Raw genomic sequence first — 14,110 nt, 5'->3', positions numbered from 1 at the left:
ACTGAGCACCGTTTTGAGAGTCGGTCGTAGATACGTCGTTACCCTGAGAGCTAATTCTAAGACCTTCTTGCTACTCTGACTGAAAATGTTGGTAAAGTAGATAATTATACCAAAATGAAGGCATCAACTTGAATTCTCAGGGGGAACGTAGTGCAATAAACTTCCAATATAATTCCTATTCAGTATCGGGCCCTCTATATATGTTTTCACGAGCTGCAAAAACCATTCGACACCTGATAGGCTACACAGTTATTTAAAGCTCCGGTAGAATAAAATAATCCACTAATTTTTATTATAGAAAACTGAATACTAAGAGCGTGATAAAGCATTATTTCCGTCGATTATTCGTTACTTTCTGGTAAGCAAAAGCAAAAACAAATAATTCGTGACCCATAGCATGTCACAGCGGCGCGTCAAACTATTTTCGATTTTACGTTTTGACACATAAAGTTTATTCTATGTATCTTTGTGAATGTAACTACGATAGTTGGTTTCCCTTCAAATTAATGCGAGTAGACGTGCGATAGTAATTGATACAAAATAGGTCGTGTATAAATATTACGATAAAGGTAGAAAGTCTATTCGATACTCGTATGATCGTAGGTGAAAGCGATGGAATATGATCCGGATAACTTTTTAGCTTACTTGCAAAGACTTTTGGATGGCAACAATCTTGGATTTCTAATTCTTTGTTTTATCACCACTACTTTTTAGGGTTTCGTACACAAATAGTAAAAACGGGATATTACTAGCTTCCAGTCTGTCTGGCACAGGGCTTTATAGGTACCATATTATTGTATTTGACAGACATTTAAAATTTTAAGAGCGTGTTTATCTTTGGTTAATAAAACAACAAATATATAAAATATAAATGATAAACAAACATGACCTATACAATAAACCGGTATTTTTCGGCGATTTTCGATGTTTAATATTTGATGGGTCAGAATCCTCACTGTGCAAAGTAGACTTGCACTCGGTCGAGTTTATTTTCTTTAAAGGAGTAACTAAAGTTTAGTCTGCGAGGTGTGAAAAGACAGAGCAAGCTACACGAGGTGTTCAAACTGAATTCTAAAGGGGAGCGAAGCATTCTATAACTTCACTGTGTTAAGACACTTACACGAGTTAGTTAGTTTGTACTTAGTTCTCAGGGGTTGCCCCTGTGTTGTTCGAGTCTAATTAAACATATCCATGTGTAGCAGTGACCACATAGTACTTCTACAAGTACTAGCCTTTACACGCGGCTTTGCTCGCAGTCAGACGTTATTATCTATTTCACAGGAAAGGTACTTTTTTCATCATACAGGTACTGTATGTGCCTTTCTGACTGTCTGACAACGTTTGTACAAAGTTTTATAACAATTGATTATGTAGTTAAGGCATGAAAGTGTAGCAAACAAACAAACTTACATTCGCATTTATAATATTAGTTAAGATGTTAGGATTTCGATTTAATTAAAAATACACCAAGTTATAGTAGTACAGTAATAGAATTGCTAAGTAGGTAAAGATCAAAAGTCATTTGATGTATTCAATTTTTTGCATGACAAGCATCGTATAGAAAATAATGGGCGCTTCACGATTTTGGTTTTGTAAGCAGTAAAAAATGATGGAACCGCCAACAATTTTTGCCAAAATGAATTTTGTTTTATGAGTTATTTTATGGCTTTCGTTGGTCCCATAGCACTAAATTGCTGAGGAATTTTATGTTTGAATAACCACCGATTCGTATGAAATGACAGGGCTTATATTTTATTCGTCTTAAATATAAACCCTTTTTAAATGTGGAAGTGAACGCGATTCACGTAAAGTAAGATTCTTTATAATAATAGGCCCTGTTGCTAATACCTCAAACTTAAATAATTAATACTTCCAGGACCCAAGGTTAAGCTAGAACACCTGCAAGTGTATACGACCCGCGTCACCTTTGACCTTGAAACAAACTGTTTTGAAACAAACTGTTTTGAAATACCCATTAGCCCTTACTAAACAATCTTGAGTTCCTTCCTAAGGATTAATGAAACATAAAATTTAGTGGGAATTTTATTCCTTATGAAGTGCTCAAAAATAATTTCAGATAGTAATTGCTTAACAGTGTGGAGCAGATTTTTTTTCGCGATTTTTCTTTAATATTAATCGTTTTTTAAGTATTCTTCTATTCCGAAATGACCTGATATTTAACTTTTTGATATTTCTTCTTTTCTGTTACGATATTTTAATTTCGTATCTTGATTTCTTTTTTCCTCGTTTCAATTTCTGTATAGGTAAGCCTTTGACCTCTACCTTTCGTTTCATTGTTCAAAAGTTTAAGTTCGTCTATTGTATAATATATTGCATAATGTGACTGTTCTCCTTTCATCTTTACAATGCTTTACAATGGTGAGTGCTCCGAGGAACTATTTGACCTGATGCCTACGTCACCATTCCTCCATCGCACCACTCGCCGAAGGATGAAGTTCCATCCACACCAACTGGACCCGTGGCGGTCCTCCACAGTTCGGTTTGCACGGACATTCTTGCCACGAACGTGCAAGATGTGGAATGAACTTCCTCCTGAGGTATTCCCAGAGCGCTATGACATGGGGCTCTTCAAAAAAGGTGCAAAAAGAGCTCTCCTTCAAAGCCGGCGATGCATTGGCGACTCCTCTGGTGTTGCAAATGTTCATAGGCGACGTTGACTACTTTCCATCAGGTAGCACGTCTGCTTTATCGTTAGGCTCAAACATATAAAAAAAAAAAATCTTATTATTTGCATGTGCAATATATACGTATTCTTTGGTGGAAGCTACCAACCAGGTGCATATTCGTGCCCAATTTTGTCACTTGTCTGTTAAATTATTTGCATAACCACAACACATAATTCTGAATAGCAGCGGTTTTTAAACATTTATTCACACTTCAATAAAATGTAAATAAATATTTACAAAAGCACACACTTAGAAATCGAAAGTGTTCTATTGAATAAGCACTCCAATTGGAAAGCTGTAAGTGTTTGTTGAGTCCTTAAATGATATAACCTCACTACAAACTTGCTGAATCATGGAGAAATCAGACAACTTTATCAAAGTCAGTATTTTGAATAATTTGCGTTACGTACTTTTCATCGTGAGTGTAAAGAAGATCTTTGCTTTTGTTTTCATTTTTTAACCAAAAAAATATTGTTTGAAGAGTGTTATCAGAATGAGAAGGGTGTGTTAGTAGACTTGACAAACTTTTGATAAAATTCTACAGATGCCTCGAATTTGAATTCATACTAAAATCGGTAGTGGCACAATTTAATATTATTATTTTTATTAGTATAAAAAAGGAAAAGTATGCAACACATTTCTTCGAGTCTCGACCGCGATGGCGTTACAGTGAATTTTTTGCTTTAACAGCAGTATTTTTCACTATGACGTCGCTTGAAAGGTTCGCAAGTAAAACCGTTAAGCGAATAAACGTTTAGCTAGAATGCCTGAATACATGAAACGAATTATTTACCCCCTGGAGGATACAAAGTTAAGAATTAATTAAGTTGGTTATGCGTGGCCACAGTCAGACATGTATCCTATGTCTACTCGTAATAAATGACTTGCAAAATTGCAGACACCAGAAATCTAAATTCTAAACTTGTGTAACCAAGAGGATTGTTGAAGTCCGCAGTATTTCTCAGTGGAAATTTGAATTTCCATTTTATTCGTAGCACCAAATGTGTCCTCTTTACTGGATTTTACACGACATAACAAAGTACAATTGAAATCTTTGTTCCTGATGTTGTAACGTTAGAGAGAACGTGATACGAATTTAAATATATTACAAATTTTGTAGATTTTCATAAATGTGTTGTTATAAAATTGGTTCAATATTTCATTACTTTAAGAAATTTACTTACTCTATAACTAAGTAAGTAGCGATGAAGGAAACGAGTCGGTTAATAGAAACTAGTTACAGTCGCCCTTAGACATTTCCAACATCAGAAGAATAATTAAAATCAAAGAAAAATATCACCTTATTTTAAAGATTAATTAAGAACTATGATTATTATTTTTATAATAAACGCAACTACTATTATTATTACTTTTGTAATAGGCACATAGATTTATGTCTATTGTATGCAAGTAGCGTACAATATACATACATCTATAATATCTTATATATAAAATTCTCGTGTCACAATGTTACTTAAGGTAGGTACTCCTCCGAAACGGCTTTACGGATTTTCACCAAATTTTATATGCATATTCAGTAAGTCTATTTTTCATACCCCTAAGTGATAATGTTGTTTGCTGGGTCAGCTAGTAATATTATAAATTTTTATTTATCTTGCATCGTTCGTAAATATGTGCGCGTAAAATCTTCCCTAATCAGAATTTTAAACCCAATTTTAAGCCCAAACGATTGAGCTGATTGAACTGATGAGAATGCATGATCAGTTTAATGACGTCACTCCTAATCTAATATGGCGGAACCCCGAAAATAGGTAACTTATTTTTTTATGTAGTATGATGCCTGTGATGACGTGTGTATAACGTAAAGGCGGTGTCTAAAAATAATACGAAAACTAGTTTTTATAATTATCACAGTATAAACGTTTATCAAAAAGAAAATTACAACATATTTAACTTATAACTTACAGCGAAATAAAGGCTATGAATAGATTTCTAATGAAGTGGAGTACAAATCCCCTTAATTGCACGTCTTAGTAAAGTTGAATGAGAAACTTATTCGTAAGTTCTTGGAAATTCTTAATAAACAGTGCTAAGTAACCCTTTCGTAAATAGGTACATGAACACCAATATGTTAAAATGTAAAGTTGGGCGGGTGAAAATTAATTTCGTTTTCTTTGTTTAGATTGTACAACAGCTGATGATTCCAAGTATTATTACGTTGCTCTACATAAATTAAGACCTTAATTTCAAGAATGTTATAGTATAAATCGTAAAAATAAAATCTTATTACAAGAAGGCTGGATTTATTAATGTATCTAATACATTATTTTGACTTTTAAATAAGGCGTTTTTGAAAAAATACACTTTTAAGTTTACCTTTCGTATACGGGTTTAATGTATAGTGCACCGCACAAGAGCGAATTAATAGTCTTTCCACACCCTTGAAATGTTGTTTAAGAACCAGAGTTTTCGAGAGGAACATAGATTTCCTTGAGATGTTTTCCTTTACCATTATAACAAGTGATAATTAATTTCTTATACGCATATAGCATTGTTAAATCAAAGGTGCGTGACCCCGGATTCAGTGGTCGACTTTCAACCACTGGTTATCACTGATAAAGGCAGTAAAAATTAAAAAAATATAATAAGAAAATCCAACCGTGTAAAATACTTGCGTAATAAGAGAAAAATAGGTACTTTAATAATGAACTACATAATTTATAAAAATACAATTGAAACATAATACATTTTATTCGGGTCGAGTTTTTGTTTTTATTATAATTAACTCGAATTTGACCGGATACAATAACCGTTGGTTATGTTTAATTGTATAATTATTCCGTGAATTTTAAATACCTCAGAAACAAATAATGTTAACCAAACAACTCAATATTTACATTTCATTGTACGAATTAGCTCCAAAATTATTCAAATGTAGAACAACAGATGTATTTTTCAACATATATTTTACATACATACTATTTAGTCGCATAATTAGAACCATAGAGTATCAAGTTGTTTGTTGTTAAATTTGTAAATTATCCAAAATACTATTAGTATTTTTTCCATTATACTTTTTCGTTACGCAGTTATACATTACAAAATTGTTGTTATAACATTAGATATTTAAATTTAATGATAATTTATTTTCTTTAATTATTCCAAAGGAACTCTCGAGATTGAAGTCAACTGAGAAGACAAGAACTGAAGAGATGACGAGAGAAAGATAATTTATTTTAACAATAAAAAAATATTTTGAATACAAAACATTTTCTATAACAATGTTTTTCGAAATGCATTTACTAATATCGTTTCTGTTTTCTTTCCTAAGCTATCCAGATTTCTGAATGGTAGTAGAGACAATATGATTATATGTACTACTGCCAAACAAATTTCGAGCGTGAAGCAGTTCTGCTTTTCAGATGGAGGCCGACTGCCTTACATATAAATTATAGTTTAAAAACTAACAACCACGCTAAAATCGCACAAGGAAAATCGTTAATCGTGATTCCTGACGATCCTGATGAGGAGAATGGGATAAAATTATTAAAATCGTGTATTGTCATCGGTTCTTGATAACTATTCAAAATTTTAATTTAATCAATTGAGTTCAAAGATTCCGTTACATACATACATAGATACAACCCAAGCTAATAAAGCGTGGTAATTAGAATCCTCAGATTTTTACAATTACAATATGAATCCTTAGGAGTAGTCAGCATGGTTACATGGAGAATTTGCTCATTACATAAACTCAACTCACCTCTGCGCTTAACAATAAATGGATTGGACAGTTCCTACTCCAATCTTATAAAGAAAATGTCCAACAATTATTTCAGTACTTTTCTCATCGAGTATACTGTTTTACCATGCAGTTACAAATAATGAGCGTGTCCAGTTGTTTTTGGAGCTCGGAGCACGCCAAAGCGGTCTTTTGTGTCCGAGATTAACACTTCATTCTTATGGCGAGTGAAAGTGACTAGAGAAAAATAGGTTTGCATCATAAGGAGCGAAAGGTCTTTGTTGTGTACTGTCTGCTCGTTTCGTGTTCGATATTAATGTTTATTTACCCCCAACAGTGATTAAATACATAGAGCGACTATACTCACGATTTTCATACAAATCTTTCATTCCACTTTATACTCGGAGTTATACTCTACTAGTCGAAGAATACTCGGATTTGTGATAACAACCTGTTACCTATTCGAAATAAGTCGTGGATTTCAGTTTTCCTCCCTATGTTCCCTCCATGTCTGTTAATACTACATAGTTGAATGTCTTTGATTTACGTATAGGATTTATCCTATTGTTACGAACTAGATTTAGACCATTCAATCAATTGTCAAAATATCAATTACGCCCTTTGAGTCTTAGCGGTTACCTGGGTCGGTGACGTCATAGACATAGACAAAGACGAGTATTCAAATAAAGATTTAGAATGGAAATAGAAATTCAAATCCTGAACCCTCTACGTTCTGAACCCGAATAGTGGTAGAACCGCTCCGCAAATGATCTTCCAAGCATGATTTTTTAAACATTCCTGTATGGGAAAATCGAATCAAAATTCTGTATTGAAACTTCCACGCGAAGCAAAGAGGGCCTCGATTCTTGTAGGCTTCTACCTTGTCGAGAAGACTTCTTACAACTTACAAAGTCCTTACCTTGTAAGTTGTAATGAGTCATGGATTTCTTAAAAACTTATACATGATTTTCGATGTTATTACATATTTAAAATTGGTCTCCCTATAGTTGTATTCCTATGCGAATATTATAATGAAAATCATGCAAATGTGATGCCGTGGCACTAAAGTGCCAAAAATACTTTGGACTCTTTACAAAAGTATTTTTGGCACTTAAGCGGATATTTCTTCAGATATATTCACACAAGTCAGAACTTCAAGTCATTTTGTACTTAGGAGTGAGAGTGCTTAATATTACACACGCTATTTTCCTAAGACTAACAAGTTTCCACGCTTCACGAAAATTGCATTTGCACGCCGAGATAAAATACAGACAAGTGCTAGTAAAGTAGGTAATTTTGAAAATCATTGTAAATAGACAGTCGCTTCCAACTTCGACAGTTCCTTTGGAATGATCTAAAGAAAATAAATTGACGTTAGCTTTATATAGCTAATGTTATAATAACAATTTCACTCTTTCCCGGTAAAATGGAACTTAAAAAAAGTCAAGACACTTTTATGTAGGAAGAAAACTTGATAGTATAAACCGTATGAAATTACGAAAATATTATTACCTAAGTTGGCTTAATCTGACACATAAGTAGGTTGTTAAAAAACTAAATTCATTTAAAGATTCGCTGCTGGATTTAAACCTCACCTAATCTGAAACCTCTGTTTTCTGAATCCAGCGGTTGCTTTCATTGCTACATCCTCCTTTGTTTACTCCATCCATTATGTCTACAGCAAATATCTAACATGCCCGCACTAATCCTCATGTTTACCCATTACGTTCTCCGTCCCAATTGAGCTACAATATTGGATTGCAGTAGTTCAACTTGGATAATAAATGGGTCTGGCCAATGGCTTAACGTGTTCTCGGAAGCCTATACACGGGCGAGCAATTTAGGTAAACACGCTCGTTCAACTCCCAACCGCATAGTGAGGTTAAGCGCAGTTTCAGTGATAAGACAAATCTATATTTTTATGTTATTTAAATGGATATCTGGTGGCTGCATGTACTTGACCACCCACCCACTAGTGGAGACCCATCCAACATGCGACCGCGATTGTAGTTGCTTAACATTTACCTCTGTGAAGATTCCCACAAGCTGGGAGCTTCGATTTATGTATCATAAATTATCTTCATATATTAGGCAAATATATCGAAAACATTTGAATTCAAATATTGTAATTACTGTGTTTAAAGCTTGACTAATGAGATGGGACGAGACATGACTAATGGTGTTAGTCACAGCCGGGTTGCTTATAATTAAGGCGTATGCCCATACTGTCCGTTAAACAAATTGTGTAAGTGAAAGGTTTTTGTATAACTAATAGCGGCCACAAAGTACCATGTCACAGAGAGAGCCAAACTTTTTACATTGTATAATTGAAGAAAGCGATGTACTCATATTTGTTTTCTTTTTAAATATATTTACTTTGAATGAATATTTGACACACCCGAGTGTGTCGCATGCCCGAGCGTCGAGTGTGAGTGTATATGCACCCGAGGTGCATTTATAACTTGGCAGGAAGTGGGACCAATTAAAACATTGATTCAATATAACACGGATGAATTCATAAACCACAAATTTACATTACAGTCCCAATCCCAATTATGTATAACGTAAAAACTGCACTAATTAATTTCATCATCATCATCAACCTATTACTGTCCCACTGCTGGGCACGGGTCTCCTCTCAGAATGAGAAGGATTAAGCCATAGTCCACCGCGCTGGCCAAGTGCGTATTGGTAGACTTCACATACCTTTAAGATTTTTTTTTTTATAAATCTCTCAGGTATGCAGGTTTCCTCACGATGTTTTCCTTCACCGTTTAAGCAAGTGATAATTATTTTCTAATACGCACATAAATTTGAAAATCAGAGGTGCGTGCCTGGGATTTGAACCTCGGACCCCTCGATCGAGAGGCCGCGTTTCTTAACCACTAGGCTATCACTGCTATTAATTAATTTAGTTTCACTTTATTATGTTAATTTTCAAAAATTTAAACTGCAAATTTAGCAGATTCTATTTGCAATACATTACCTGAACTAACTGGTGTTAAGTCAAATGGAAGGCATCATTGTTATCGCTAATTGGACTACATATAGCTATTATTTAAAATATCAATATTGATATTAAAATAAAATAAGAATTCCCGCAACATCTATTAAATATTACGTAACTCAGAAAATCCAAGATGTTTTAAACAAAAACCTATTAGTTGGTATCATCCATCTTCAAGCCTTTAACTTCAAGATATTTCCGCATAATTTGCTGAATACTTTAATATATTACAGGGATCACAACGACACGTGCCGCTGTCTGTGTCTCTACTTTGATAAAAGACCCGAGTCAGTTAAATATAGAGTCACGTATACAGCGAGAGATATTTTAGGTTTATACAAAGTGAAAACTCTAGGTATGTTATATGAAATTACGTTTTATATTTTTCATTGCCTAACATTCTATTTGATCTTTTAAGGGAATTTGTTGTACAATAAAATAAATAGGCCCGAAAGTTAGTATTTTCCTTCACTTTGGGTCCTATCCATCTATTTGGTATTTCTCCTTGGCAGACTATAAGAAGACCTATTGACTGAATTGATTTCGAATTGCAAAACAATGCTGATTAATGTGACAGCTGATATTTTTTCGCAAAGTATTTGTAACTTTCTTTATAGCTTCGTAATACTAGAAAGACCTTCTATTTCAAAGATTTCATGTTTAAAAACCTTAATAGTTATCATAGTCTGCTTGAAAATTGTTGGGCTGCTAACTATACAATATAAAAGGGATACCAGATTCCCTGAAATCGAGAAAAGATAACGGAGACTATAATATACCGATAAAATCGACACTTTACGCGACCCTCGCTATAAAGTTAATGGACCGTAATAACCTAATAACGTACACATAATATAATATCTATGTAAAACCAAAGTGTCTATCGTTATTAATAACCAATCTAACCATCTAATCGTTACTAATGATCAAACTATGGGTAGTTTTGTGTACTAAAGATTGACATTTGAAGATGGTAGAACTTTTTGTGGCCTCCGGCGGCACCACCGCCTCACCTATTTCTGCCCAATAAGAGCATTGTTAAGCGCTGCTGTGTTCTGGTTCGAAGGGTGTGGAAAGAAAGATATACTTTTCCGAGACGTTCCTCCTTAGTCCTCATAGGTAGCGGCGCATCAGCGGCCGACCTCTGCTAGGAATACTTAATTCTATCTGAAGTTGTCGTTTAAAATTGTCAAATGGCGCTTCTAGAAATTGTTACAGTTCTAACTTTGGTAAGCAAAATTTGGATTAATTATTGATAATACCCGTTAATCCATGTAGACACTAACTCAATTTCAAAAACGTATCCAATTCATCGAACATACACAAAATTCAATCTCAAATTTTAAATTCTTTAAAGATACGAGTAGCTTTTAAGATGAACCGTAATATTTCAAGTTGATAAATGACGACGATTTGTACCTTTAAGATTAATGTTTTAGTTAACGAATAAAATTTACGGATGAATAAAATTTTAGCTATAATATAATTAAAAGTCTTCAATGTTGTACTTTTTAAGAAACGAATAAATAAATAACGCCTGAACACAATGTGTCTCATTCTCGATGAACATAAATGATTAAAACTACTAACATATGCTGTCTATTTTGCAGTTGATAGTTCAGTGGAGTGGCATTTAATTCAGAAGTTGGAGATCACGTTTGTAAGTTTAGATTGTTTAATATTCACTTTGAAATCACATATACGTTAACTAGCTCACCCGGCAAACGTTGTGTTGCCATAATAATAAAAAAATGTTAAGGGTGAACAACCCTTACTACTTAGGGGTATGAAAAATAGATAGTAGCTGATTCTCAGACCTACTGAATATGCATATAAAATTTGTTGATAATCGGTAAAGCCGTTTCAGAGGAGTACGGTAACTAACATTGTGACACGAGAATTTTATATAAGATTGAGAATAAATATATATTTGACAGACAAGTTGTTACTAACCATAACGTTTTCAAAGACGCATGACGTCACTAAGTAGTAACTGATAAACGTGATAGATTAGTTTACTATATCATGACCATTTTTAGTAAGTAAAAAGTAAAAGTATTATTATATAATTATCAGTTATTATGTTATACACAGGAATCCATTCCTAAACTGAGACTGAACCTCGTGCTCAGCTATGGGTTAGTAATGGGTTAATAATATGTTACGACCCTATACTTAGCTTGTTCAATGTTTTGGCGGTAAAAGATAGAGTTGGTGTAACACGCTGTCCTCTGTAATCACTATTCCTAACAGCGTTTGTTTTGAAACCCAATTAAACCGTAGCACATAAATTTAAATAGTTACCAAATTAAAATCGTTGAAATCTTAACAATTGTCATCTTAGTCAAAATAATAAATGAAATTAAAAAGATTTTTCTTCAGAACGCTCCAAAGAACTGCTAATTTAATCTGACACAAAAATGACTAAAATCACACTAAACTTTACAGTTTTACACATTTTTTTAAATTTCAAAAATATATTCTCACCGTTATCCTCGATAATAACCACGTAACATTCACAACACAACACTATCGCGGACGTGTCGCGCGGCCCTCAACCTCCGACTGCGCTTGCGCGTCATCACAGCACGAACGAAAGCACTAACATAGGGGTGGCGTGCACTTTCATTTTCAACTGGAAGGAATGTTTGTATTGAGGACAAGTACGCCTAACTGACGCCTAAACATGCCTACGATTTTTCAAAGTTGTGTGTATAGTCGTCACAATTTAATAGGCCCAGTTTGACACATGCCATCGCTACGGAACTAAGCATGTTATATACAATTCGATAACCAAAAAAAAAAAACGATTTTAACGACAATTCGATTACAACCCCATATCGTATTGTACAGATTACTTAATATTTTTTACATATAATATTTGTTTGTTATTTTCTCAATCATCTAAAGATTTAATAAAATGGTGAAAAGAAAATAAATTATTTCGTAATTTAAAAATTTAATAATTTTCAGAAGATTAAATAAAGCATCGTTCATGCTATCGTAATCTGATTTTTTTTATTGTATCATTCACTAAGGAACAATGTCTCGATTATTTTATTAATGGTATGATTAAAAAGTGATAAATAATAAATCATTGGTAATTCTAAGCTTCGATTATTATCCGAATGGCTTGCAGCCGCAAGCTGTAGCCGTAAATGGTCGAAAAATGCCAAATACCCGACTGACATAATGTTGCAACGACGCCCTATAATACTTCTTGCCCATAATGATAAATTGGTTTCTGGACACATTTTAAATTAAATAAAATATGTAATACAATTTATAAATTTTACTAATCATTCATGTTTACAAATTATTTCTATTTTATTCAATTTTCCAAAACGTGTTATACTTTCGTATAAAGTTGGTTCAAAGCTTTAACGACATTAGGATGGCATGTATCAAATGGGCCTATTAAATTGTGACGACAAAGGAATTAATTGTCACTTGTTTATTTAGTGTAGGAAAACATCGGAAAACCTACACCCCGGAGAGTCATTTAAAAGTTCTTAAAGGTGTATGAAGTTTACCAATTCGCACTGGGCCGGCGCGGAGGACTACGGCCTGAACCCTTTTTACTTCGAGAGGGTACCCGTACCCAGCAGTGGGACAGACGACGACATCTAAGTTATCAGAAATACACCAGACAAATAATTATTATTACTTGTTTGAACCCGCGAGGTAAGGTGTGGTAAAATATACTTAAAATATGAACAATTTAAACTTAAATATCAAGCGTAATAAGTTAGTACCAGCAAACACTTGCGAATTTAAATAGGATTTGTTGTATTTAGAGTTGGTTGCAGATGTACGTAAAGATATGGTAAATGACTTCTAAATAACTTAAGTTGTACATCGCGGTTGCCCTATCTACAATAGTCCTAAACAGTTCTTCAGCGTTCATTACAAAGCCTAATGTTTGAAACTAATTTTGATAAACCAGAAGAATTACATACGCATTACATAACACTTAACGTATCTAACATTACCTATTATTATCTTCTACACGCCTATTAATTTTCATTATTGCACAACCCTTTCAACTCATTAAAAGCATCTTGTCTTTTGATTAATTACCGGACAAAGCACTTTCTCAGTAATGTCTTGTATTTCTATGTAGATTGCTAATTAGGCCTCAACACTAAGTTACATCACACGGAAGTAAATTGAATATATTGTATTCGATGTAATGTTATGTTACACACATGTGTTCTGGAAAGCGATGGGTAGTAACTTTTCATGTCGCGTTTTCGTTTTTAAGTAAGTAATAGCAACTATTAACGGAAAGAAAAAAATGATTGAACATCGAAAGGAGTTCTTTAAATATTATGGAGCGAATCATGATAATTAAAAAAACAAGCGCCCGCCTTTAAGAAATAACAGTATTAAATTAGCTTAGTTAGTTATAAAATACTCGTAGTAATAGTCTTTGCTAAGTATAGAATTATTATAACCCTTTGTTCTAAATTAGCAACCTGCGAATGAAAGTAAACCAGGTAACAAGCTTAATACATTTCGTACCGGGCGTGAATAAGTTAACAAGTCGAAAACACACTTTTCATTGCAGCTACTCCTATTTGACTACTAGAGACTCATTTAAAATGTTTAAGGTGCTTGTGTGAGGTAATAAATATCTGTTAATTTATCTACTTATTCACCCTATATAAACAATCCTAATGCAATGTAGTATTTTGTATTTAAATAATAATA

General features: G+C 33.5%; 1 protein-coding gene across 1 annotated transcript in view; it reads right to left on the bottom strand.

Moving 5' to 3' along the window:
* Positions 1–12,033, bottom strand: part of LOC140751625 (very long chain fatty acid elongase 4) — a 33,316-nt gene extending 21,283 nt beyond the window's left edge. The window contains exon 1 of the mRNA XM_073085593.1: positions 11,885–12,033. The gene's annotated coding sequence lies outside the window, so the exon portion shown is untranslated. The remainder of the gene's footprint in view (positions 1–11,884) is intronic.
* Between the last annotated feature and the right edge of the window lie 2,077 nt (positions 12,034–14,110).

Source organism: Epargyreus clarus, unplaced genomic scaffold, assembly GCF_041222505.1.
Source record: "Epargyreus clarus isolate Ecla_fem2 unplaced genomic scaffold, WU_Ecla_fem_2.2 ptg000023l, whole genome shotgun sequence".
Classification (NCBI taxonomy): Eukaryota; Metazoa; Arthropoda; class Insecta; order Lepidoptera; family Hesperiidae; genus Epargyreus; species Epargyreus clarus.
Note: the sequence above shows the minus strand (reverse complement) of the source record. Positions and strands in the feature narration are given on the sequence as shown.